General features: G+C 42.8%; 1 long non-coding RNA gene across 2 annotated transcripts in view; it reads right to left on the bottom strand.

Annotated features, from left to right (window-relative positions):
• LOC138760463 (uncharacterized) overlaps window positions 1–24610 on the bottom strand; it is a 49994-nt gene that overhangs the window by 24479 nt on the left and 905 nt on the right. For both annotated transcript variants that reach the window (XR_011355625.1, XR_011355624.1), the window contains 2 exons: window positions 2604–2729; window positions 1187–1317 (listed from right to left, as the gene is read on the bottom strand). This is a non-coding gene — a long non-coding RNA (uncharacterized lncRNA). The remainder of the gene's footprint in view (window positions 1–1186; window positions 1318–2603; window positions 2730–24610) is intronic.

Raw genomic sequence — 24610 nt, 5'->3', positions numbered from 1 at the left:
TCTCAAGGGTCTTTAATTCAATTACCTATTCATAGAAAGAGTAGAAGCAAATAATGCTACAAGCAAAACCCAATTTTTCAGTTAACTTGGAATATATATTTAGATGATAATCTAGGTAGAAGTTTTGGACACGTTCTTGAACGAGTCTTCTGTATGAATGTCTCCTGATATCTTCAGTAGCAATCAGACTTGTTTGCTGGAAGACTGGGAAAGAAAAGTTGAGATACAGCAAAGGGCTTTGAGAACTGAAACAATGGGAAGAATTAAAGGGAGGGGGTGGGTTGTATGGGGAAGGGGGGGTAGAGGTGAAATATGAGGCAGAGCTCATGTTTTCCCTCTGTTGCCTGACCTCATTATGTTGCATTTTACATTACACTATTCCATGGGAAATTGTTCCCTTGTTATCCTTTGAACTTGATTATTCTGAATGTATAAATTAAGATAAATGAATGTTAATAGGCTTTATAATTTAATAGCAGAGATGCTCTCAGTGACGTCAGATGTTAGTCCGTGAGCAGTCCTATGACATCTCATGCTACGTTGCTTATGACTTGATGTCCTCAAACACTTTTACAACAAACTAGATTGCTAACCAAATTATTTGACATGAAATCTTTGGATTTCAAGAAAGAAAACAATCACCCTAAAAATTCAGTTTAGACGCAAAAGAAATTTTTCAGATTAAAACTAATTAGATTTCGACAGAGACAAAGCACATAGCACAGAAACAGGACTATCCAAGTGTGTACCCTACTGAATCTATATTATCACAAATTCTCCCCACATTCCCATCAACTTCTGTCAGTTCTGGCGGGGGGGGGGGGGGGGATTTATTGTGGCCAACAAAACTACCAACCCACACATCTTTGGAATGTGGGTGGAATTGGGCGGCATGGACTCGTGGCGCAAAATGGCCTGTAACCGTGCTGTATGTCTAAATTTAAAATTTGAAACTGGAATACTTTGGGCTAATCCACGGGATCACAAGGAGAACATGCAAACTTCATACAGACAGCGCCAGAGGTAAAGGCTGAACCTAGACCATTAAAGCTGTCAGGCATAAGGTCCACTATCTGTGTAACTGTGCCACCCGATTTCTCCGATATCCAACTCTTTTAACATTTAAATTTCAGAAGGAAATTAATTTCTCTTTTGTGCTGTGAATTTACTGATGCTGTGTTTCTACCTTAAATGTTGGACATTCCTTTGCCATTGTAGATACTGCCTGACTTGCTCCAGCAGGTAATTTTTTGCTCAAGATTCCAGCAGCTGCAGTCTCTTGTTTCTCAGTGGCACAGACTATTACAGTTTCCTCATCTACAAAATAATCAAAAATCCTGCTGAGTTATCACAGCCAAGTGGTCATATTTCAGATGCAAGGTCAATGCATAATTTAACTGCAAATCTTTTTAAAACATTCAACACAACCGCTCTGAGCAAAAGTCATGAAATATATGTATTGTGGAAAAGTTATGCTGTCATTTTTCCATCCATAGAATGAGAACAATTGTAGCCAGATCCCTCACCCTTAGTGAGGTAGACCACTTTGTAAAGCCCAATGATTGAACTGCCGTCCCCTAATCCATACCCAAGCCATAGGATCTGACTGAAAGTTCAAAGTTATCAGCCCAATGACATCACAGGACCACTGTCCGTCTGACACCAATGTAAAAAAATGTTGGGAAATATACTTTAAAATTAAAAATATTAATTTGATGAGGAATTATTTAGATGAAGATGTGACCACAAACAATGTTTTAGAATATTTCATAAATTATTTCCTTAAAAATAGCATTACCTTTATATCAGAGAAAATTTGCTAGAAATCAAAGATCAGCTAACGTTCAATTACCAGAAGATTAATATTTACCTCCAAAAGTACTTATCTAGTTTCTCATGGTTTCTCTGCTCTAATAAATCCCTATTTCTTTACAAACATTGTTCAAACAGCTGCTAAGATTCAGTTACATGGCTAAATACCCCAAGAAAAAGGATAAACTGTCTGCATTGCCCTGGCATCCAATCTATTTTTGAGCTGGTGAGAAGGCACAGTGGGGTCCTCAAAAGTAAAATGCTTCAGTGTCCCCATTGGTGCACATGAATAATGTTATCCTTCACTTTAATGGACATTAGAAGTAATTTTCCCAATTATTTTTTTTCTCCTCTTCAATTCTAACTGCAGCGGGATCAACAGTGATGCTTTGTGTTCAGTTAAATGTGCCTAATTAAATGAACCTATTAGTTCTATCAAGTACACACACAAAAAAAAAACTCAGACAGGACCAGCCTGAAGAATGAGCTGTCATTTAGCTCACTTCACACTTTGGACATGACCTAGGTTTTTAAAAGGTTGGAATCTTCTCATTCCAGTTTTATTTCTAAATATATAAAAATCCCAGCTGGAATGTTTGTTGCCAAACAATTTTTTTTCCATTCAATTAAAAATTGAATTATATTCCAAAAGGCAGTATGAAAAGTGGTAAGAGATTTATGAGAACAGGACTGAGAGTAACTATCACTGCTTGTATGTGAAGACCATAATGAACCTTGATGGCACTGCAAAGCGGTTCCCTTTATCCAAGAAGCATTTGAGATGCACTTACATGACAGAGATTATTGCGGCAGGAGCAACTGCAGAGTGTCCAGAGACTGAACCCTCCAGTATTAACACCATCCCTGTGGATCCTACTGAGTTGATCTTCAAAATGTCAGCATCTCATTAGTTCTATCTAAAATAGGTAAAGAATACAATATGTACACAGAGCTTCCATATCTTTGGTCTCTGAAGGCTTCAGATCTTTCAAAACTTTCAAGCCAACTCACACATAATTCATTTTTCATGTACAGCAGAGGAATTCACAGGAGCCACCAAAGGAATCATTGCCTGAATCTGCTGTAGGCAGTGCAGTCAAATAAAATAGCACTTGAAAACCATAGGAGATTAAATTGGTAATGATACATTCTCAAAAGGAATGTGATAAAAGACTAACAATTTTAAGAGAATATGTCTAACCTTTGTACATAACCGAGAGTAATATTTGCAATCCTGCCTTTATAAAGCACAATGTGCAACTGCTTTAAGGCGGCATATTTAAACATTGCACCATGTTCCTTAAGAGGCTTGAGAGGGAAAGCTTTGACACAAAAGAGCTGAGCTTTGCTTGTCAGTTTTCCAAATTATAAAGAATAGCCAAATTTAAAAAAATCTCTGGAATGGTTTCTTTTTCAACATCAAGGCTCCTTTATTGTCATGTATACAAATGTACAAAATTATTGGGTTTTGTTTGCCCAAAAAGGTGCTGAGACCAAGAAGAAAGAGAAGTAAAAGAGAGTCCCTTCAGAAACATTGAATGTTCATGGATCCTGCCACCTTTTCCTATGTCATCACATTCCCAAAAACTCTGTGGCCTCTCCTTTGTTGCAGCAGTGAAGACGAGCTCCAGCATCCAGGTCACTCTCCTTGGCAGCTGGTTCTGAACCAAAGCTATTTATGTTCATGCCCCTTCAGGAGTCTTGCTCTCTATTGGCCCCCTCACAAATCTTAGTCCCAATACCCTGGTTCCCATGGCCATTCTCTGGCAGCCCACAGACTGGTGTAAGGCCTTTGGCCAGCGAGCCCTGCAACACTGCACTTGCTGTGTTCTCCTTCTCTGCAGTGGGGGTGGTTGATATCCCGCTCTGGTGTCCTGCACCGCTCTGCTGCTTCCACCAACCCTTGTGAACTGGGCTGTGATACATATCTTGATAAACGGGTCAGGCCTGAAACATTGGTTATATTATCTTTGTTTTCTATGGACACTGCATCACCTGCTGAATATCTCCAGCACTTTTGTATATTAAACTAAAATCACAGCCACTGCAGACCTCCTTGTTTAACTGCCAAACATGGATGCCACCAGTATGGACGTGAACCTCCGCAGTTCTCAGATGTACAGAAAATTACCATCATCCATGTTCTTCAGGAGGTTTAAATGTGTTTGGAGCTGTAGGGGGCAAGAATGGGCGGTAAGGGCCTGCAGAGGAGCACAGGAAGATGCGTCTCCACTCCTTCTGGGCTCGGATCAGCAGAAGTGTTGCTGTTACCCCAGCCGTAGCAGTGCTGCTATTTCTAGTTTTGTTCTTCTATGAGCCACAGGTTTCTAATTGGGACATTGACTTCAACAATCAAACGCATTCATTGTCTATCTGATGTTCTGATTTTGTTTTAATTTAAATTCCACTGCTATTCCTTTCAAACTGGAACAGTAGTGATCCAAAATAGGTCTTAATTGAGATGGTACTTACAATGGCTATTACATTGTTCCTTCACCAAGACACAAGAGAAACTTGTCCGTGAACTACTCTTTGCAGATGATGCCGCTTTAGTTGCCCATTCAGAGCCAGCTCTTCAGCGCTTGACGTCCTGCTTTGCGGAAACTGCCAAAATGTTTGGCCTGGAAGTCAGCCTGAAGAAAACTGAGGTCCTCCATCAGCCAGCTCCCCACCATGACTACCAGCCCCCCCACATCTCCATCGGGCACACAAAACTCAAAACGGTCAACCAGTTTACCTATCTCGGCTGCACCATTTCATCAGATGCAAGGATCGACAATGAGATAGACAACAGACTCGCCAAGGCAAATAGCGCCTTTGGAAGACTACACAAAAGAGTCTGGAAAAACAACCAACTGAAAAACCTCACAAAGATAAGCGTATACAGAGCCGTTGTCATACCCACACTCCTGTTCGGCTCCGAATCATGGGTCCTCTACCGGCACCACCTACGGCTCCTAGAACGCTTCCACCAGCGTTGTCTCCGCTCCATCCTCAACATCCATTGGAGCGCTCACACCCCTAACGTCGAGGTACTCGAGATGGCAGAGGTCGACAGCATCGAGTCCACGCTGCTGAAGATCCAGCTGCGCTGGATGGGTCACGTCTCCAGAATGGAGGACCATCGCCTTCCCAAGATCGTATTATATGGCGAGCTCTCCACTGGCCACCGTGACAGAGGTGCACCAAAGAAAAGGTACAAGGACTGCCTAAAGAAATCTCTTGGTGCCTGCCACATTGACCACCGCCAGTGGGCTGATAACGCCTCAAACCGTGCATCTTGGCGCCTCACAGTTTGGCGGGCAGCAGCCTCCTTTGAAGAAGACCGCAGAGCCCACCTCACTGACAAAAGGCAAAGGAGGAAAAACCCAACACCCAACCCCAACCAACCAATTTTCCCTTGCAACCGCTGCAATCGTGTCTGCCTGTCCCGCATCGGACTGGTCAGCCACAAACGAGCCTGCAGCTGACGTGGACTTTTTACCCCCTCCATAAATCTTCGTCCGCGAAGCCAAGCCAAAGAAAAAAAAAAAAAGAAGACTTACAATGGCTATTACATTGTTCCTTTCTCCAACTGGTTGGTATAACTGAAATCATGATATCTTTCTCTTCAAATTCCCTCCCTTTTTTTTAAGCACCAACATCTTTATAGGAAACACTATATCTGCAGAAAAGACTTCTCAAGTACCATAGAATTCCCCAGCATAGAAACAGGCTCTTTGCCCAACTTATGCTTGTTGAACAAGGAGTGTTCCAGAGTTTGCCTACATTTGGCCCATTTCCCTCTATATCTTTCCTGTCCAAATGATTTTTAAATATTATAATTGTACCCAGCTCCACAATTTCTTCTGATAGCTCATTCCAAATAGCAACTACTCTCTGGAAAACTTGCCCATCAGGCCAACTTTAAATCATTCCCCTCTCATCTTAATCCCATGACCTCCAGTTTTAGACTCTACTACACTTAGAAAAAGAACATCCACCTGATCTATATCATGTCTTTCATTTAAAATGTTGATTCAGATGTTCAATGGTGGTATTTTTCATAATTTTGATGCAAGTATAACAAATCACAAGTAGAAAATCACATTTTTTTCTTCTTGTAACTGAGTCTCTTGTAGAAAGTGAGGGCATTGGTCCTGTGAACCTCTGGGTGGGTGGATCTGCATACCCCACAGGAGTTTGCTGATGACCCCATTGAACTTCATAGGTCTGAATTCCACAGGCCTCAGGCAAAGAGCTTACAACTGACAGAATTAACAGGAGTAAAACAAGAAAAACTGCAGACTCCATGATTGAAGTAAAAACACAATGCTGAAGAAACTCAGCGGGTTAAACAGTGTTCTTTATGTAGCAAAGAGAAAGCCTTTCAACAAGGTATGAAAAAATGTTGGGAGGCGCCCAAACAAAATGTTAGGTGGGTGGGGCAGGGGGAGGAGTATAGTCCCAAAGGCAGGAGGTAATAGACGGATGAGAGAGGGAGGGCACAGCAGCAAGCAGGGGGAGGAGGGATGGCTTTGTGAATGGAGAGGAAAGGAAATGGAGAGCTGGATGAAAGCGAACAAAGGGAAAGGGAAGGGAGGGAGAATGGAGAGAAGGCCAGCAGAAATGAGAGAAGTTGATATTAATGCCATACGGGTTGGAGAGTGCCCAGATGGAAAATCAAGTGTTGTTCCTCCAATTTATGGGTGGTCTTGGTAGGATAGTGCACGAGGCCATGGACAGACGTGAGCATGGGAGTGGGGCTCGGAAATGAAGTGGTAGGCCACTGGGAGATCCATCCCTAACACTGATGGGGAGAGAGCAAAGGTGCTCAGCGAAGTATGAACAGTTTAAATGAGGTGAAGAGTGAGCAGGCACATAATTGAAAGCTGCATCAACAGTATCATTTTAAAACCTCAATTGTCCACGCTGCTGAAGATCCAGCTGCGCTGGGTGGGTCACGTCTCCAGAATGGAGGACCATCGCCTTCCCAAGATCGTGTTATATGGCGAGCTCTCCACTGGCCACCGTGACAGAGGTGCACCAAAGAAGAGGTACAAGGACTGCCTAAAGAAATCTCTTGGTGCCTGCCACATTGACCACCGCCAGTGGGCTGATATCGCCTCAAACCGTGCATCTTGGTGCCTCACAGTTCGGCGGGCAGCAACCTCCTTTGAAGAAGACCGCGGCGCCCACCTCACTGACAAAAGACAAAGGAGGAAAAACCCAACACCCAACCCCAACCAACCAATTTTCCCCTGCAACCGCTGCAACCTTGTCTGCCTGTCCCGCATCGACTTGTCAGCCACAATCGAGCCTGCAGCTAACGTGGACTTTTACCCCCTCCGTAAATCTTTGTCCGCGAAGCCAAGCCAAAGTAAGTAAGTAAATGAATGCAAACAAAGTAAATGCAAAATCAATAGTGTATGGGCAAGAGGTAGAATTATTAAGTCTAATAAAGAACTGAAAAAGAGATATTCAACAATATTTCTCACAAATATTTACAAAAGGAGGTCAACAATTTTAGCAATTTTCAGTGCAGGTTCATGGCTGGGCATTTCAGGGCAAAAAAAGACAACAGTGAATTCGTAGCTATCTCCAGGTCAACTGATACCACCACAAGTGTACTAAAAGCAACAGAACTACCTTATTTTTCAGGTGGCAGTGACTCAGTGAAGGAAGCAAAGATGAATTATGTTACCTCTTGGAATTATACCTGAAAGCAAAGATAACACCACATTGCTAGTGGCAGCAAAAGCAAGACACAGGCTTTTCTGGACTGTGATTGAAGACTTAGCAAGGATTAGTCAGTACCAAGTTCAGACTGTGTTAGCCAGATCTCTAATGTCTTGTTCAATATTCTGGCAGGCCTTTTAGGACCAATGTTAGCTTACAGTAACAACAATAGGGAAGTGTGATGTGGATATTTATAAGATTACCATTAGTTTATAACAAACTAATGCCAATAAGAATTTGTAAAAGTTGCATTACCCATTGCAAGAAATTGTACAGCAGTGACATGGAAGTCGGGTTCTCATTTAAGTTTGGAAAGATGACATGTGGAAATTCTTAGGAGTATACCTCTTGAGAAGATTGCATATAACTTAATAAATAAATATAATACATTTTTGAAAATTTGGTGCCCATATTTACATATTGTAGGTCTAAATTTATCAATAGATTTCCCTCAACCTCGAGAAATCTCATTAACTCCTTAGAATAAATGAACAAGTAAAATTGAAATAGATTAGAATTGAGTGAAAGGCCACCAGGTCTGCTTTTTTACTAAATGTACTCTTTTTCTTTCTTTTTTTTCTATCCTTATTGGGGTTATTATTTGGGGGAGGGGGAGGGGGTTGATGGGGTTTTTATTCTGTTTTGGAGGGTTTATAAAACCATCATATATAATGGATTTGATATGATTAAATGATGATTATATTTTGTATTGTGACATGAATACATGCATGTATGGAAAATGTAATTTAAAAAAAAATTAATGCCAAATGTTTGGAAAGTAATGTATTCTTGTTAGTACAGTTCCTTCTGTTGGCTCTTCTGCCAGCTGCAGTTGTTCGATTTTTCAATTCCACAAGGGCATTTTGAATGTCATCCCTCTGCAAAAAAGATTGCAAATTCTAAGAGCTCCTCAATTAGCCAGAATCTGCAACTAGCTAAAACCCCTTCAAGGTAAACAAAAATTCAATGATCACAACAGCATCATGTGTTCTTATTTGAAATCAAGCAATGATTCACATAAAAAAGCATTTTAAAAGCTTCCCTGGGATAAGGATTAGAAGCAGAAAGTGGTGTTAGTCAGGGAAAAAGGGCACTAAATAGAGTCAGGGTGGCAATAACATCACTTAAACCTGATTTTAGTTTGTTCACAGAGCTCAAAGAATGTCAAATGAGGAAGATGACACTGAGAATGACTGACAATACACTCAACTTTAGGATTTTAAACCATTGCTATTAAAAGATCTCAGCAAAATATGCATGATAACATCTCTGAGCATATTTCCTTTTTTTTTAAGCACCCTGGGCACCATCAAAGCCTTCATCTTCTTTACCTAATACTCATACAGATAGATCTTCACAAAATACTACAGTGAATAAGGCTCTGGGGTGGCATTTTCCATTGTGTTTGCTGTGTCCCCTCACATACATAACTGTTGCTCACCACTTTGCACTCTCCTCAATTGTTAATCTTCATCTTGCTTACACTGGAATACACGAAAGTGCTGGAGAAAATCAGCAGGTCACTCAGCATCTATAGGAAATAATGAGCAACCATCATTTCAGGCCTGAACATTTGTCAAGGTATGAGCAAAACGCAGGCAGGTGTCTGAATAAAAAGATTGGGGGAGGAGTTGAGGAGAGTTCTTCTCTTCCTATCGATAATGTATGGCCTGTTGAGTTTTTCCAGCACTTTTGTGTATTCCACTACAAGTGTCTGCAGATTTTCCTTGTTAAAATCTTACACTACTGTCTTGTGGATGAAAATCATGCATAATTTGAAGCTACCTTGCTATGCTTGAAAAATATACTGTATCTATTCTCATCTATAAATTGAAGGTTACAGAAAATCAAACCTTACCCAGATCATTATCTGAAAAGGAAATCTTCATTCTCATTGTTATATAAATTAAAAATGGACCCATTATTGAGACATGCCTGGAATAATGACTAATTTATTAACATGAGATTACCATATACTTTTCTGTATTTATTTTCTCTATGTGGTGTAGATTTATACATTTACCCCTGCTTTCCCTTTTAATCACATCTCAATTAGACACACCAGGCCTCATAATATCTCTTTACATGAGATTGTCCAAAATTAGCTCAAATGTTAAAAAAGTCAGATTATTCATCGGTTCTACCTGTATGAATTACTTCGTCTCAGTGGTACTAATAGCCTGGCCCAGAAACCTTCTGAGGTTCCATTTGCTAATGGGTTTCTATTCATAGTCTTTTCTGACTCTGGCATTTTGAGTAAGCAAGGGTTTAATAGAGTTGTTTTTACTGGGAAACTATATCAGAGAAATGCATTTAGGATGAAAGGTTACTCCAAATTTGATTTAAAAAATGAATATATAATTATTTGTCATGTTTTCTTCCTCTTTTTCTATGTAAAAGTACTTTGTCTTCACTGAGCAATTGCTAATTCAAGCAGGAATAAATTGAGGATTAACATAAGCAACTGGAGCAGAATGGCCATACAGATTTCAGATTTGTTGTCAAGAGTACATCCATGACATCACATACAACCCTGAGATTCTTTTTTTTACTGTGGGTGAGGCAGAATTACCACTTATTGGTAGTGCAAAAAGACTGTACACTGCATATATATGTTCTTCTTTGGCTTGGCTTCGCGGACGAAGATTTATGGAGGGGGTAAATGTCCACGTCAGCTGCAGGCTCGTTTGTGGCTGACAAGTCCGATGTGGGACAGGCAGACACAGTTGCAGCGGTTGCAAGGGAAAATTGGTTGGTTGGGGTTGGGTGTTGGGTTTTCCCTCCTTTGCCTTTTGTCAGTGAGGTGGGCTCTGCGGTCTTCTTCAAAGGAGGTTGCTGCCCGCCAAACTGTGAGGTGCCAAGATGCACGGTTTGAGGCGATATAAGCCCACTGGCGGTGGTCAATGTGGCAGGCACCAAGAGATTTTCTTTGGTGCACCTCTGTCACAGTGGCCAGTGGAGAGCTCGCCATATAACACGATCTTGGGAAGGCGATGGTCCTCCATTCTGGAGACGTGACCACCCAGCGCAGCTGGATCTTCAGCAGCGTGGACTCGATGCTGTTGACCTCTGCCATCTCGAGTACTTCGACGTTAGGGATGAAAGCGCTCCAATGAATGTTGAGGATGGAGCGGAGACAACGCTGGTGGAAGCGTTCTAGGAGCCGTAGGTGATGCCGGTAGAGGACCCATGATTCGGAGCCGAACAGGAGTGTGGGTATGACAACGGCTCTGTATACGCTTATCTTTGTGAGGTTTTTCAGTTGGTTGTTTTTCCAGACTCTTTTGTGTAGTCTTCCAAAGGCGCTATTTGCCTTGGCGAGTCTGTTGTCTATCTCGTTGTCGATCCTTGCATCTGATGAAATGGTGCAGCCGAGATAGGTAAACTGGTTGACCGTTTTGAGTTTTGGGTGCCCGATGGAGTTGTGGGGGGGCTGGTAGTCATGGTGGGGAGCTGGCTGATAGAGGACCTCAGTTTTCTTCAGGCTGACTTCCAGGCCAAACATTTTGGCAGTTTCCGCAAAACAGGACGTCAAGCGCAGAAGAGCTGGCTCTGAATGGGCAACTAAAGCGGCATCGTCTGCAAAGAGTAGTTCACGGACAAGTTTCTCTTGTGTCTTGGTGTGAGCTTGCAGGCGCCTCAGATTGAAGAGACTGCCATCCGTGCGGTACCGGGTGTAAACAGCGTCTTCATTGTTGAGGTCTTCCATGGCTTGTTTCAGCATCATGCTGAAGAAGATTGAAAAGAGGGTTGGTGCGAGAACACAGCCTTGCTTCACGCCATTGTTAATGGAGAAGGGTTCAGAGAGCTCATTGCTGTATCTGACCCGACCTTGTTGGTTTTCGTGCAGTTGGATAATCATGTTGAGGAACTTTGGGGGGCATCCGATGCGCTCTAGTATTTGCCAAAGCCCTTTCCTGCTCACGGTGTCGAAGGCTTTGGTGAGGTCAACAAAGGTGATATAGAGTCCTTTGTTTTGTTATCTGCACTTTTCTTGGAGCTGTCTGAGGGCAAAGACCATGTCAGTAGTTCCTCTGTTTGCGCGAAAGCCGCACTGTGATTCTGGGAGAATATTCTCGGCGACACTAGGTATTATTCTATTTAGTAGAATCCTAGCGAAGATTTTGCCTGCAATGGAGAGCAGCGTGATTCCCCTGTAGTTTGAGCAGTCTGATTTCTCGCCTTTGTTTTTGTACAGGGTGATGATGGTGGCATCACGAAGGTCCTGAGGCAGTTTTCCTTGGTCCCAACAAAGCTTGAAAAACTCATGCAGTTTGACATGCAGAGTTTTGCCGCCAGCCTTCCAGACCTCTTGGGGGGATATTCCCCCAGCATATATCTGTATATATACATATAATATGTAAACAAATAAAGAACAGTAAACAGATAAAGAATGTAAACAAACTGATTGTGCAATACAGAGAGAATACAAAAAATCAATGAAGTGCACAAGAATCCTTAAATGAGTCCCTGACTGAGTTTGTTGCTGAGGAGTCTGATGGTGGAGGGGTAGCAGCTGTTCCTGAACCTGGTGGGGCAAGTCTTGTGCCACATATACCTCTTCCCTGAAGGCAGCAGCGAGAACAGTGCCTGTGCTGGGTGGTGTGGATCCTTGATGATTGTTGCTGCTCTCTGACAGAATAGTCCCCTGAAGTTGTTCTCAATGGTGCGAAGGTTTTTGCCCGTGATGTTCTGGGGTGTGTCCATACCTTTTGGAGAATTTTATGCTCAGGGACATTGGTGTCCCCATACCAGACTGTGATGCAGTCAGTCAGCACATTTTCCATCACACATCTGTAGAAATTTCCCAGGATTTCTGGTGTCATACCAAACCTCCACAAACTCCTGAGGAAGTAGAGGCACTGACGTGCTTTCTTCATGATGCCATTAGTGTGCTGAGTCCAGGAAAGATCCTCTGAGATAGTGACTCCCAACAACTTAAAATTTGCTCACCCTCTCCACCTCTGATCCCCTAATTATCACTCCCTCTGGCTTTCCTTTCCTGAAGTCAACAATCAGCTCCTTAGTTTTTGGCGACATTGAGTGTGAGATTGTTGTTGGTGCAGCATTCAGCCAAGTTTTCAATTTCCCTCCTGTATACTGAATCACCACCTTGCTTTATACAGCCCACTACCATGGTATTGTCGGCAAATTCGTAGATTATGTTATTGTTGTACCGAGCCACACATTCATAGGTGTAAAGTGAGAAGAGCAGGGGGTTAAGAATACAGCCCTGTGGTGCTCTGGTACTGATGGAGTCAAGTCAAGTTTATTGTCATCTGATTGTACTAGTACAACCCGAAGAAACAACATTCAGTGCAAAAACATCCAAACATACAACCAGACATAACATACATATAGACAAATAATATGTGTCCAGGACAAGTATTATATCTATAAAAATAAATAATAAATATTACTTGATACAAATGAGAGTGAGTCTCAGATGGTCAGTGTGAGCAGTTCCTTTGGTCATTCAGCTTTCTCACTGCCCGTGGGAAGAAGATGTTCCTCAGCCTGGTGATGCTGGCTCTGATCCTCCTGTATCTCTTCCCCAACAGGAGCAGCTGAAATATGCTGTGTGCAGGGTAGAAATTGTTCTTAAATAATTTTACATGCCCTCTTGAGACAACAATCCTGGTAGATCACATCTATGGGGGGGGGGGGGGGGTAGATTCCAGTGATCCTCTCTGCCACTCTTATGGTCCTGTGGATTGACCTCCAATCCATTTCTCTGCAGCAAACATACCACACTGTGATCTAGCTGACCAGGACGCTCTTGATAGAGCTCCTATAGAAGGATGACATAATTGTGGCCAATAGCCTTGCCCGCTTCAGGAAGTTCAGTCGCTGTTGTGCCTTCCTGACAAGTGAGGAGACGTTGAGTATACACGACAGGTCACTAGTTAAGTGAACTCTAAGGAACTTGGTACTCTCCACTCTCTCTCCTACAGAGTTCTTGATGTGTAGTGGAGGGTGGGGATTGGAGAGGAAATATTCTTACCAATCCTCACTGATTGTGGTCTGGAGGTGAGGAAATCCATGATCCAATTACACAGTAGGCTGTTGAGTCCTAGTACTTGGAGTTTGCTCATTGGTTTTGAGGGGATGGTGAAGTTAATGCTGGACTGTGTCGATAAAGAGCATCCTGATGAATGCATCTTTACTGTCCAAGTGTTCCAAGGCTTTGTGAGATGGCATCCACTGTACTACCTGTTGCTACAATAGATGAACTGGAATGCATCTATGTCACTGCTCAGAAGGAACTGGTCTGCTTCTACACCAGCCTTCAAAACACTTCATCACTGTTGATGCAAGTGCTACTGGTCGATAGTCATTAAGGCAGGTAACTACACTGCCTTGATGATTGATGCCTGTTTGAAACAGGTGGGTAACATGCCCTGCTGGAGTGAGATATTGAAGATATCTGTCAATGCATTGGTAAGTTGGTCAGCACAGATTCTTATTACTTGGTCAGGTATTCCATCTGGCCCAGATACTTTCCTCAGATTCACTCTCCAGAAGACAGCAGCCCATCATCCTCAGATATGGACAGGTTGGGATCATCAGGGGGCGTGGGGGTGCAGAGGGGTGGTTCTTTGCTGTTACTGTCATCAAGTCACGAGTAGAAGACACTGAGTTCATATGGGAATGAAGCTTTGCCATTTGCTACTTCACCGGATTTGGTTTTGTAGCAGGTTAAGACATTTAGGCCCTGCCACTGCGGTTGCGTGTCCTTTGTTGTTTCCATTTTCATCCGGAATCTCCACTATCTCCAGGAGATAAATTTTCGTAGATCACCCCCGCTCCTGCTGTACTGATTTGGATCTCCAGACTTAAATGATCTGGCTCTGAGCAGTTTACAGGGCTTCTGGTTGGGGAAAACCCTGAATGATTTGGTGGGGACACACTCATCCACAGCTGTTTTCATAACCTCTGTGACAGCCCCTTGAGCTAACTTCATTATTAATTAAGATCAGGGATGATCTGAATTTTGGCCTCATTTTTGAAAGTAAATTATTATGGCCGGTAAAATGTCCTGGTAAGAAAGTTGTAAGATAATCAGTACCTATAGGTTAAATCAGCAATGCTAGTGAGGTGACTGTACTGGTATGAAATTCAAGGTCATTTCACCCTTCAACATTTCTACATTACCTCCATCCTCCGCCATTTCTGCCACCTACTATATAACCCCACCACTAAACACATCTTCCTTCTCCTCTCCTGTCTGCCTTCTTCAAGGATCACTCCCTCTATGACTCCCTCATCCACTCCTCCTTTCCTACCAATCATCCTCAGCACCTACCCCTGTGCGCACCACTATTCAGGGCCCCAAACAGTTCTTCCAAGTGAAGCAATATTTTATTTGTGAATCTGCATGGGTCATCTACTGCATCTGGTTCTCCCAATGTGGCCTCCACATTAACATTGCCTTCTCCGATTTCCATTAGCTCCCCCCCCCCACCCCCCCCACCACCCCACTCCATCTATCCCTAGGTCTCTTTTCTTCTGTGTCAGTCTCCCTCTCTCTTCTTCTTCCCTCTGCCTTTCCCCAGTTCTGCATTCTCAGACCCAACCCCCCCCCTCCTCTGATCAATTCTCACTTTTCCTCTCACCTGTCCCCTTCTCTATATCCAATTAACACCTTTTGACTGTGGGTCTTTACTTCTTTCCTTCTCCCCAGCCTTTTAATTCATTCAGCTGCCTGCTTTTTACTCATACCTTGAGGAAGGCCTCAGGCCTAAACATTGGTTATATGGTTGCTGTGAAACCTGCTGAGTTTCTCCAACATTTTTGTGTTTTTACTCTACATTTTTGCTCTGTTTTCTTGACTCTTGTTCTTAATTCTATCTCATCCAGCTAACTGAGATAGGAAATTCCAAAGATTTATAATTCTGAGTGGAAATTCTTCTTCTCATCCAAGTCTTGGCAGCTGACAACTTATCCGAAGAGACAATTCCTTTCTTCTAAATTTTACCACCAGGAGAAATATTCCCAGAGCACCTGGCCTGTCTATTACCTTCAGAATCTGATGTTTTTCATGTTTCCTTATATCCTTATAACATAGAAGGATCTTTTGGATTTTCTGTGCCAGAGAGTTGTGTGTGTGTGTGGGGGGGGGGGGGGGGGGGGGTGGTTAGATATGTTCAAGGTAGATATGAAATTTTTTTTGACAAATCAATGTATTGAGGTGATAGGGAATGAGCACGGAAGAAGAGTTGAGGAAACATTGATTATCCATGATCATATTGAATGATGAGGTAGGCTACCAAGTCCATGGCCCTCTCTTGTTCCTATTTTCTTGTTTTTGTGTATTCATAACACAGTGAAGACTTAATTTGCATGTTCCAAGGTTATGAACATCATCATATAAAATGCAAATTATTTAAAATGCTAATTTTTATTATAAAGCTAATACAATGATAATATTATTATGCTATATAATTCTATTTTATATCTGGTGTCATGCAAATCTCCTTATACTCATGTACAAATTAACTAGTGTCACGTTATTATCTTTATATCCATGTACAAAATAACAAATTATTTTAAAATAATGGTTTAGAACAATGGTTAAATTGATCTGCAAGTCATCTCTCAGTGGTAATTGCAAGACACAGTTCCCATGACAGGATGGTTAAGGCAAAGTTGAAGTCACAGCACCACCCTCAGCATGCTGGAAGATGGTGCAGTTTTCTATCAAAGGAGAGGGCAGCAGTTACAACAGTATTGTTCCTGCCACTGAAAAGGTAAGGTAAACATATCTATTCTATGGTGAAACAGGACCTCAAGGGTAGTAATTTCTTAATTACTCCAGGTGACATGCTATTAAGGGTAGGATTAGGAGGACAGGGTAAATGAATGCTGAGGAGATGCAGGTGGAAGGGTTACAGATTTCTGGGCAGAGGTGATCTGTATAAGAGGGAGAATTTGCATTTGAACTGGTGGGGGACTGGTGGAGAGATTTACTAGTGGGTAGGGTTTAAAAATTAGTCTGGAATGAGTTGGGATCTAAAGCAGTGGTTTAACACATGAAAAGGTTGAGGAAAAATCAGAGTTAACATGAGAAAGTTCAGTGGTCAGGACTGGTATGAGTATAAAAGGGAACTGATGGACTAAACTGTGTTTATTTAATTGCAAGAGGCCTGATAGGTAAGACAGATGAACTCAGGGCATGGATAGGTATGTGTGACTGGCATATCATAGATATTACAGAAACATATCTGAAGGATAGGCAAGTCAGACAGCTCAATGTACCAGGATACTGATGCTTCAGGTACAATAGAGTTGGGGGTAGGAGAGGAGGGGAGGTTGTATTTTTGATAAGGGAAAACATCATGGGTTACTTAGATATGATATACCAATGAGAATACATGCATGAAATTGAAGATTTAAAAGGTGCTTCATATTGTTGAAATTTTACTTTCAACTCTCCTCCCCACCGCTTCCAACAAACATTGGGATTTAAGAGCAAATATGCATGAAGATTGCAGATAGCTGAAAGAATAATAGGGATTTCAACTTCCCTCAAATCAATGGGGTTTGCTGTAGTGTTAAGGGCTTAGAGTGAATTTGTTATATGTATCTAATAAAGTTTTCTTAAACACTATATGGAATTCCATGCGAGAGAGGGGCAACATGACTTCCTATTGAGAAATAGGACTGGACATATTGTATGCCTGACCTGTTAGCAAGTGAGCATTCTGGGACTAGTGACTATAATTCTATTAGCTCTAAAATATCATGGATAGGTGTGGGTCTGGTCCAGAAGTTAAAGTCCTAAATTGGTGCAAAACTAATTTTGATGGCTTTAGAAAGAAATTGCAAAAGTTGATTGGGAGAAGCTGTTTGCAGGTAATGGGGCATCTGGCTAGTGGGTGGCTTTTAAATGTGAGATAAAAGTTCAAGACACCATATTCCTTTAGGGAGTGAAGTATAAGGCTGGAAGGAGTAGGGAACCATGAATGAGTCAAGGTATGTCAAGTTTATTGTCATTGGATTGCACAAGTGCAACCCGACAAAACAGCATTCTCCTGTCCTCAGTGCAAAACACACACACGACCAGACATAAATCACATACAGACAAACAAGACATATGCACAATTATTCAAATATATAAATTAATAAATAAATTTTGTTTCATGAATATGAGTCTCAGATGCTTAGTGTGAGCAGTTCATCCTTCTCACTGCTTGTGGGAAGAAACTGTTCCTCAGCCTAGTGATATTCCTGTATATCTTTCCCAATGAGATGGAGAGCAGCTCAAAGATGCTGTGTGCAGGATGGAAGGGGTCCTCAATGATTTTGCAATGAAAAGGGATATTGAGGCTCTGGACAAGAAAAAGAGAACAGATATCAGGTTGGGTAGCTTGGATCGAGAATCCCTTGAGGAGTTTAGGGGATGTAGGAGTACACTCAAAGGAGAAATCAAATAAGGGAGAATCCAAAGAAATTCTGCAAGGGCAAAATGGCAGAGACAATAATGGACTTTAACGTGATTGTCAATGTGTGGAGACACAGGATATAGGCGAGGTCCTAAATGAATATTTCTCATCTGTATTTACTGTAGAGAAAGTCTTTGTTGACTAGTGAATTTGGCAAATGATGATGCCTTGAAAAGAGACCATATAACAAAAGAAGAGGTAGTGGAGGTTTTAAAATGCATAAAGGTAGATAAACCCCTGGGGCCAAACCAAGTGTGGCCTTGAACATTGTGGAAAACCATGGAAGAAATTTCAGGGGTCTTTGGAGGAATATTTGTATCATCATTAGCCATGGATTTGGTGCTGGGAGATTTGGTGGGTAGCTAACTTGCATTTATTTGAGAAAGACTACCTGGGAACTACAGACTGGTGAGTTACTATCAGATGAAGGTTAGTTAAAATGGGCAGAATTCTGAGGGACAGGATCTACATATATTTCTAATGGCAAGGACTGATTAGGAATAATCAGCAAGGTTTTGTGAATAGAGACCAAGAACAAAGATAAGGGTAGTGGACTTCACATTTACTTAAGCAAGGCCTTTGACAAGGTACTGTACTGTTGGCAGGTCTGGAAGGTTAGATCATTTGAGATCCAGAGTGAGCTTGATTATAGGAGTTTGAGGGCGGTAGCAAAGTGTTGTTTGATTGGAGGCCTGTGACCAATAGTATGGTGCAGGGATTGATGATGGGTCCACTGTTGATCATCACTCATACTAACAATTTGGATGGATATGTAGGTAGCATGTTTAATGAGTTTGTGGAGGACACTACAATTGGTGGTATCATGGTCAGTAAATGTTACTAAGACTGCAACAGGTTCTTGATCAACTGGACAAGTGGGCTGAGTAATGGCAGAGATTAATTCAGATATCTCAGGAAGTGTTGTAGAACAGATGTACAAGTTCTTAGTTCTCTGAAAGTGACAACTCAGGTTGACAGGTGAAGAAGATGTTTATTACATTTGCCTTCATCATTCAGAGAACAGGAGTTAGGATCTAATGCTAGAGCTGCACAAGACATTATAAGACTACATTTGAAAGTAGAGTCTGGACAACTGTTATAGGAAGGACATCACCAAGGTGGAAAGAGTACAAGAAAGAACCAGAACTATAGGGTTTGAGTTACAAGGAGCAGCTTGATAGAACCATAAAGTCGAATGATATTAGGATTTTTTAGATCCATAAAACACTACAGAAAAGAAACAGACTCTTCAGCCCTTCTAGACTGTGTCAAACTATTATTCTGCCTAGTCCCACTGATCTGCACCTGGATCATATACTTCCATATCTCTCCTATCCATAAACCTGTTCAAAATTTTCTTAAATGTCAAAATTGAGCCTGCATTCACCAAATCAGCTGGCAACTCATTCCACACACCCATCACTCTCTGTGTGAAGAAGTTCCCCTTCAAGTTCCTTTTGAATTTGAATTATGTTTCTATATTTCCAGATCTCTCCAGTCTATCAAATTCCTCAGTGTCCTACTGTTTATTGTGTATGTCCTGTCTTGGTTTGTCTTCCAAAATGCAACACCTTACACTTGTCTGCATTAAATTCCATCTGCCATTTTGCAGCCCATTTTTCCAGCTGGTTCAGATTCCTCTGCAAGCATTGAAATCCTTCTTTGCTGTCCACTACACCTCCAATCTATGGCAAGGACATTTTTTTCCCTGGAGTGGATGACACTGAAGGGTGACCTTAGATAGGTGTACAAAATCATGCATGACATTAATAGTTATGGTATTTTTCCCAGAGTAGGGGAATCTAAAACAAAAAGGCATGGGCTTAAAGGGGAAAGATTGAAAATGGATCTGAGGGGTGACCTTTTCCACACAGAGGGTGATGTATCATGGAACTAACCACCAGAAGAATGATAAAGGCAAGTATAATTATCACATTTAAAAGACATTTGGACAAGAAAGCTGATAGTATAGTCGCGTTAGTCGTGCAACGAGCAAAACACCATGTAGAGTTGAAGATGAGTGAAACCAACTGCTTTACTGATTCGAAAGCCACATGCCTAAGTGCCCTCTCCCTGAGACCTGCAGGGCAAAACTGATGTCAGCACTCGGAGCTCTTACAGATGGATCTGCCGTGCTTGCGTCCACGATTCCATGAGCCGGTTCACCTGTTGCATGGGGAGCCACCACATGATCCTCCCCCAGAACCGGTGTTAGGAGGCATGGAACCCATGGCCCACACCTACTTAGTCCGTTTGGGTGGCTGACCTTGTCGACGTGGGGGTGGCACAGTCTCAGGGTATTCCAGGTCGAAGTGCACTGGCTTGAGGTGATCAATGGTGAAGGGTTTCTCATGGCCACTCATGTCAAGGACGCATCTGATACCATTCCAATGCACCACCTTGTAAGAGCCCTTGTACTGTCACTGCAGTGGAGTCCGATGCATTTCCCTGCAAACAAAAGGAGGCGTTGGGCCATGGCACGAGGTTGGGACAGGGTCTAGTGTTCCTACCATCTCTCAGAGACTTGTGAACACTGCCACAGGTTTCTCCTCTGTGTCATGAGGGGAACTGTATATCAACTCTGCAGAAGACGTGGCTAAATCTTCTTTGGGAGCTGTGCGGATGCCAAGAAGCACCCACGGGAACTCATTCACCCAATCCAGGTCTTGGAGGCACGCCATCAGTGCCGACCAGGTGCCAGTGGAAATGTTCTATCAGGCCATTGGACTGCAGATGGTAGGTCATGGTGTGTAGCACCTGGGTCCGAAGTAGCTGTGCCAGCGCCGACTATAGGCTGGACATAAACTGTGACCACACCCCACCCCCCCATCTGACGTGATGTTGGCAGGCATTTCCCAGAAAAGAACAGGTGGGCGGCAATATTGGGTTCCTGAACCCCACTTTTGGTGGTAGCAGCACCAACGATCTGAACTGGGGTTACTCCCTGCTGTGGGCATCGTCGGCTTCATTGGTGTGTGGGAAAGGCCTGGGCCTTAGGGCATGATGCAGCAACTTGGTCGATGGAGGCCCCGCTATGCTGCTTGGTATGCCACAGGATATCCACACAGGCCGCTACTTTGCGTGGGTCACTGAAATCGTTGTTAGCGATGAGGAGGCAGATATCTTCTGGCATCTGCTCAAGAAATACTTGTTCGAACAGTAAACATGGCTAATGGCCATCTGCTAGCGCCAGCATCTTGTTCACTAAGGCCGATGGCACGCAGTCGTCAAGGCCGTCCATGTGCAGCAACCGAGCTGCGCATTCGCAGCAAGAGATGCCAAAAGTACGGATCAGGAATGCCTTGGCTGTCTTGTCCCTGTCCGCAAATAGTGGCTGGTGTAGGAAGTGAACCGACCATATAGAAGTACTTTGTGGCATCCGAGATGATTTGCCTGACCTAGAATTGGACTTCGGCCTGTTCTAACCAGACTTGTGGCTGCGAGGTCCAGAATGTCGAAAGTTTCAATGAAATTGTACTCTGCATGCTTGGGTCGGTCATCATTGGGTCCATGCCATTTGGACCGTCGGGGTCACGCTAGTCGTTCAACGAGCAAAAGACCACGCAGAGTCAAAGGTGAGTTGAACCAACTGCTTTAATGATTCAAAAGCCGTGCGCTTAAGTACCCTCTTCCAGCAATCCCTGCAACTTGCAGGGTGGTACTGACGTCAGCCAGCAGGCTATGAGCTTGCCCTGCACTCGGAGCTCTTACAGTCAGATCTGCCGCGGACTTGCCCGCGACTCCATGAGCTGGTTTGCCTGTTGCGTGAGCAAGCCGCCACAATCGTGAAGGCTCGGAGGGATATATGGGCAAATGTGTTAGCTAAGATGGGAAACTTGGTCAGCTTGGAAGAATCATGCTGAAAAGTCTGTTTCAGTGCTGTATAACCTTATGGCCCTAACAGATAAAAGACTCATAATCTGTCAAATATCAAGCTAAAAGACCATGGGAAAAAGTCAGACAGTTTTGCATTTGGACTTGCAGAATTTCATCTACTTTTGAGAGAAAAAAGTCTCAAGGTATTTTAGCTGTGCAGATCTAAATTTATTTCCAAGTTTTGGTTCATGAATTCATACCTCCTCAAAATAAACATGGAAAGTAAATGACCATGATCATCGATAACAGGAAAGGAAGAGTCTGCAGATGCTGGAATCTGTAGTGATAAACCATCTGTGGAGGAGTTCAGTAGGCCAAGGAGCATCAGTAGTTGGGGAAAAAGTAATTGTTGATGCTTTGAGTCAAAAGCTTTCAGGACAGCATTGCACTATTACAGCGCCAGCAACCCAGCTTTTAATCTGCCACTGTTAAGAATTTGTCTTTCTTTGGCTTGGCTTCGCGGACGAAGATTTATGGAGGGGGTAAAAGTCCACGTCAGCTGCAGGCTCATTTGTGGCTGACAAGTCCGATGCGGGACAGGCAGACATGGATGCAGGGGAAAATTGGTTGGTTGGGGTTGGGTGTTGGGTTTTTCCTCCTTTGCCTTTTGTCAGTGAGGTGGGCTCTGCGGTCTACTTCAAAGGAGGTTGCTGCCCGCCAAACTGTGAGGCGCCAAGATGCACGGTTTGAGGCGATATCAGCCCACTGGCGGTGGTCAATGTGGCAGGCACCAAGAGATTTCTTTAGGCAGTCCTTGTACCTTTTCTTTGGTTCACCTCTGTCACGGTGGCCAGTGGAGAGCTCGCCATATAACACGATCTTGTACATTCCCCCTAAGTCCATGTGGATTTCTTCTGGGTGCTCTGATTTCCTCCTATGTTACAAAGACATACATCTTTGGTTAATTGGTCTCATGGTTGTATTATTTAGGTGGCATGGTGCCGTGGGCCAAAGGGCCTGTTACTGTGCTGCATTTCTAAATTCAATTAAAATTAAATTTACCAGGTTCAGACCTGAGTGCCTCATTTCACAGTTAAAACAATGACCCCCTGGTTTTGGACACCTCAGCAAAGGAAAACATTATCGCTGCATCTACCCTGTATGGATTTGTGAAAATTTTGGATGTTTCTACATGAACATCTTTCATTGTTTTAAATTCAAGATGGTACCTCTTCCCATAAATTATATTCCTGCCAACCTGGTCAAGCTTCATGCATTCCCTTTTGTGGTGCATGGGAACCAAGGAGCCTTGGCTGCTTTAAAATTGGCTTGCCTACAGAAGGCAGAGGCTGTTAGAACATGAAATGTATTCTGCCTGGAGGTCGGTGACTAGTGGTATTCTGCAGGGATCTATTTTGGGGGCCTGGCTCTGTGGTTTTTATGAATGATTTGGATGAAGGAGTAGAGAGGTGGGTAAGTTTGAAGATGACAAGAAATTTGGAGGTGTTATGGATAGTGGAGAAGATTGTTGTAGGTTACAACAGGATATAGATAGGATACAGAGTTGGGCAGAGAAGTGACAGATGGAGTTCAATATGATTAAATGTGAAGTGATGCACTTTGGAAGGTCGAACTTGAAGGCAGAGTATGTGGTTAGTGGCAGGATTCTTAACAGTGTGGAGGAACAGAGGGATCTTGGCGTCCAAGTCCACAGATCCTTCAAAGTTGCTGCATAAGTTGATAGAGTGGTTAAGAAGGCATATCCTGGCCTTCAATAGTAACAGGATTTAGTTTGAGCTACAGCTCTATAAAACTCTGGTTAGACCACACTTGGTGTATTGCATTCAGTTCTGGTTGCCTCATTACAGGAATGATGTTGATACTTGCAAGAGGGTAATTTACCAGGATGTTGCCTGGATTGGAGAATATGTCTTATGAAGCAAGGTTGACCAAGCTAGGGCTTTTTTCTCTTTGGAGCTATTGTGACAGAGTATACAGCTATGTTTTTGGGAGATAAATTGGGAAAGGTTTGTTAGAATAGGTGACATACAAACACTTTAAAACAGATCTTATTTGAAATACCGGAGCTCTGCTAATGCTAGGCATATCGGCGCCTCACAGCTTTTCCGAGAGCTTTGAAGAGTGCTCAAGAGACTTCACTAATGGATTGTTGTTTACAAAAGGCAACAGATGAAAGAGCTTGTTGGAGGCACATATTGTCTGGAGGAGAGTCTGCTGTTGTAAGACGGTTATGTGGTTTTGCAAGCAGAGAGGGTCAAACAGGCTTTCTCTCAGGGAGCGAGACACACACACACACATACACACACACATACATATACACACACACACACACACACACACACACACACACACACACACACACAGAGATCACTTGCACAGTGTTACAGCCAGCAGAAGTAGAAGGAACTCTGTGGTGACCTGAAAGAAAGAGGTTATCATCTGGAGAACCCTGACGAGGCAAGTTTCTGCGACAAGACAGAGAAGTAAGCGGCTGATGGAAGTAAAAGGAGCAACAAATCTCTCTTTGAAAACTGACAAGAACCTTCTTGAGTGGTAACCATTTACCTTTCAAGCCCCACAGCCTGGTGAACGTTATCAATGATCGATTCTGTGCCCCGTATAAGAATTACCTGCAACCAGTGAACTTGGAGGAATGAGAAGTGAGATCGGACCGTGAGTCAAAGAACTTTTCTGCGCACTTGCACACATATTACATACCTGCGCTTTTAGAATTAGTAAGTTAAAAGTGATAAGTTGAAGTGTGATCCTGTTTCCATGTTTAAAGATAATTAAAAGCA

Source organism: Narcine bancroftii, chromosome 4, assembly GCF_036971445.1.
Source record: "Narcine bancroftii isolate sNarBan1 chromosome 4, sNarBan1.hap1, whole genome shotgun sequence".
Classification (NCBI taxonomy): Eukaryota; Metazoa; Chordata; class Chondrichthyes; order Torpediniformes; family Narcinidae; genus Narcine; species Narcine bancroftii.
The sequence above is the reverse complement of the archived record's forward strand: the minus strand, read 5'-3'. Positions and strand labels throughout refer to the sequence as shown.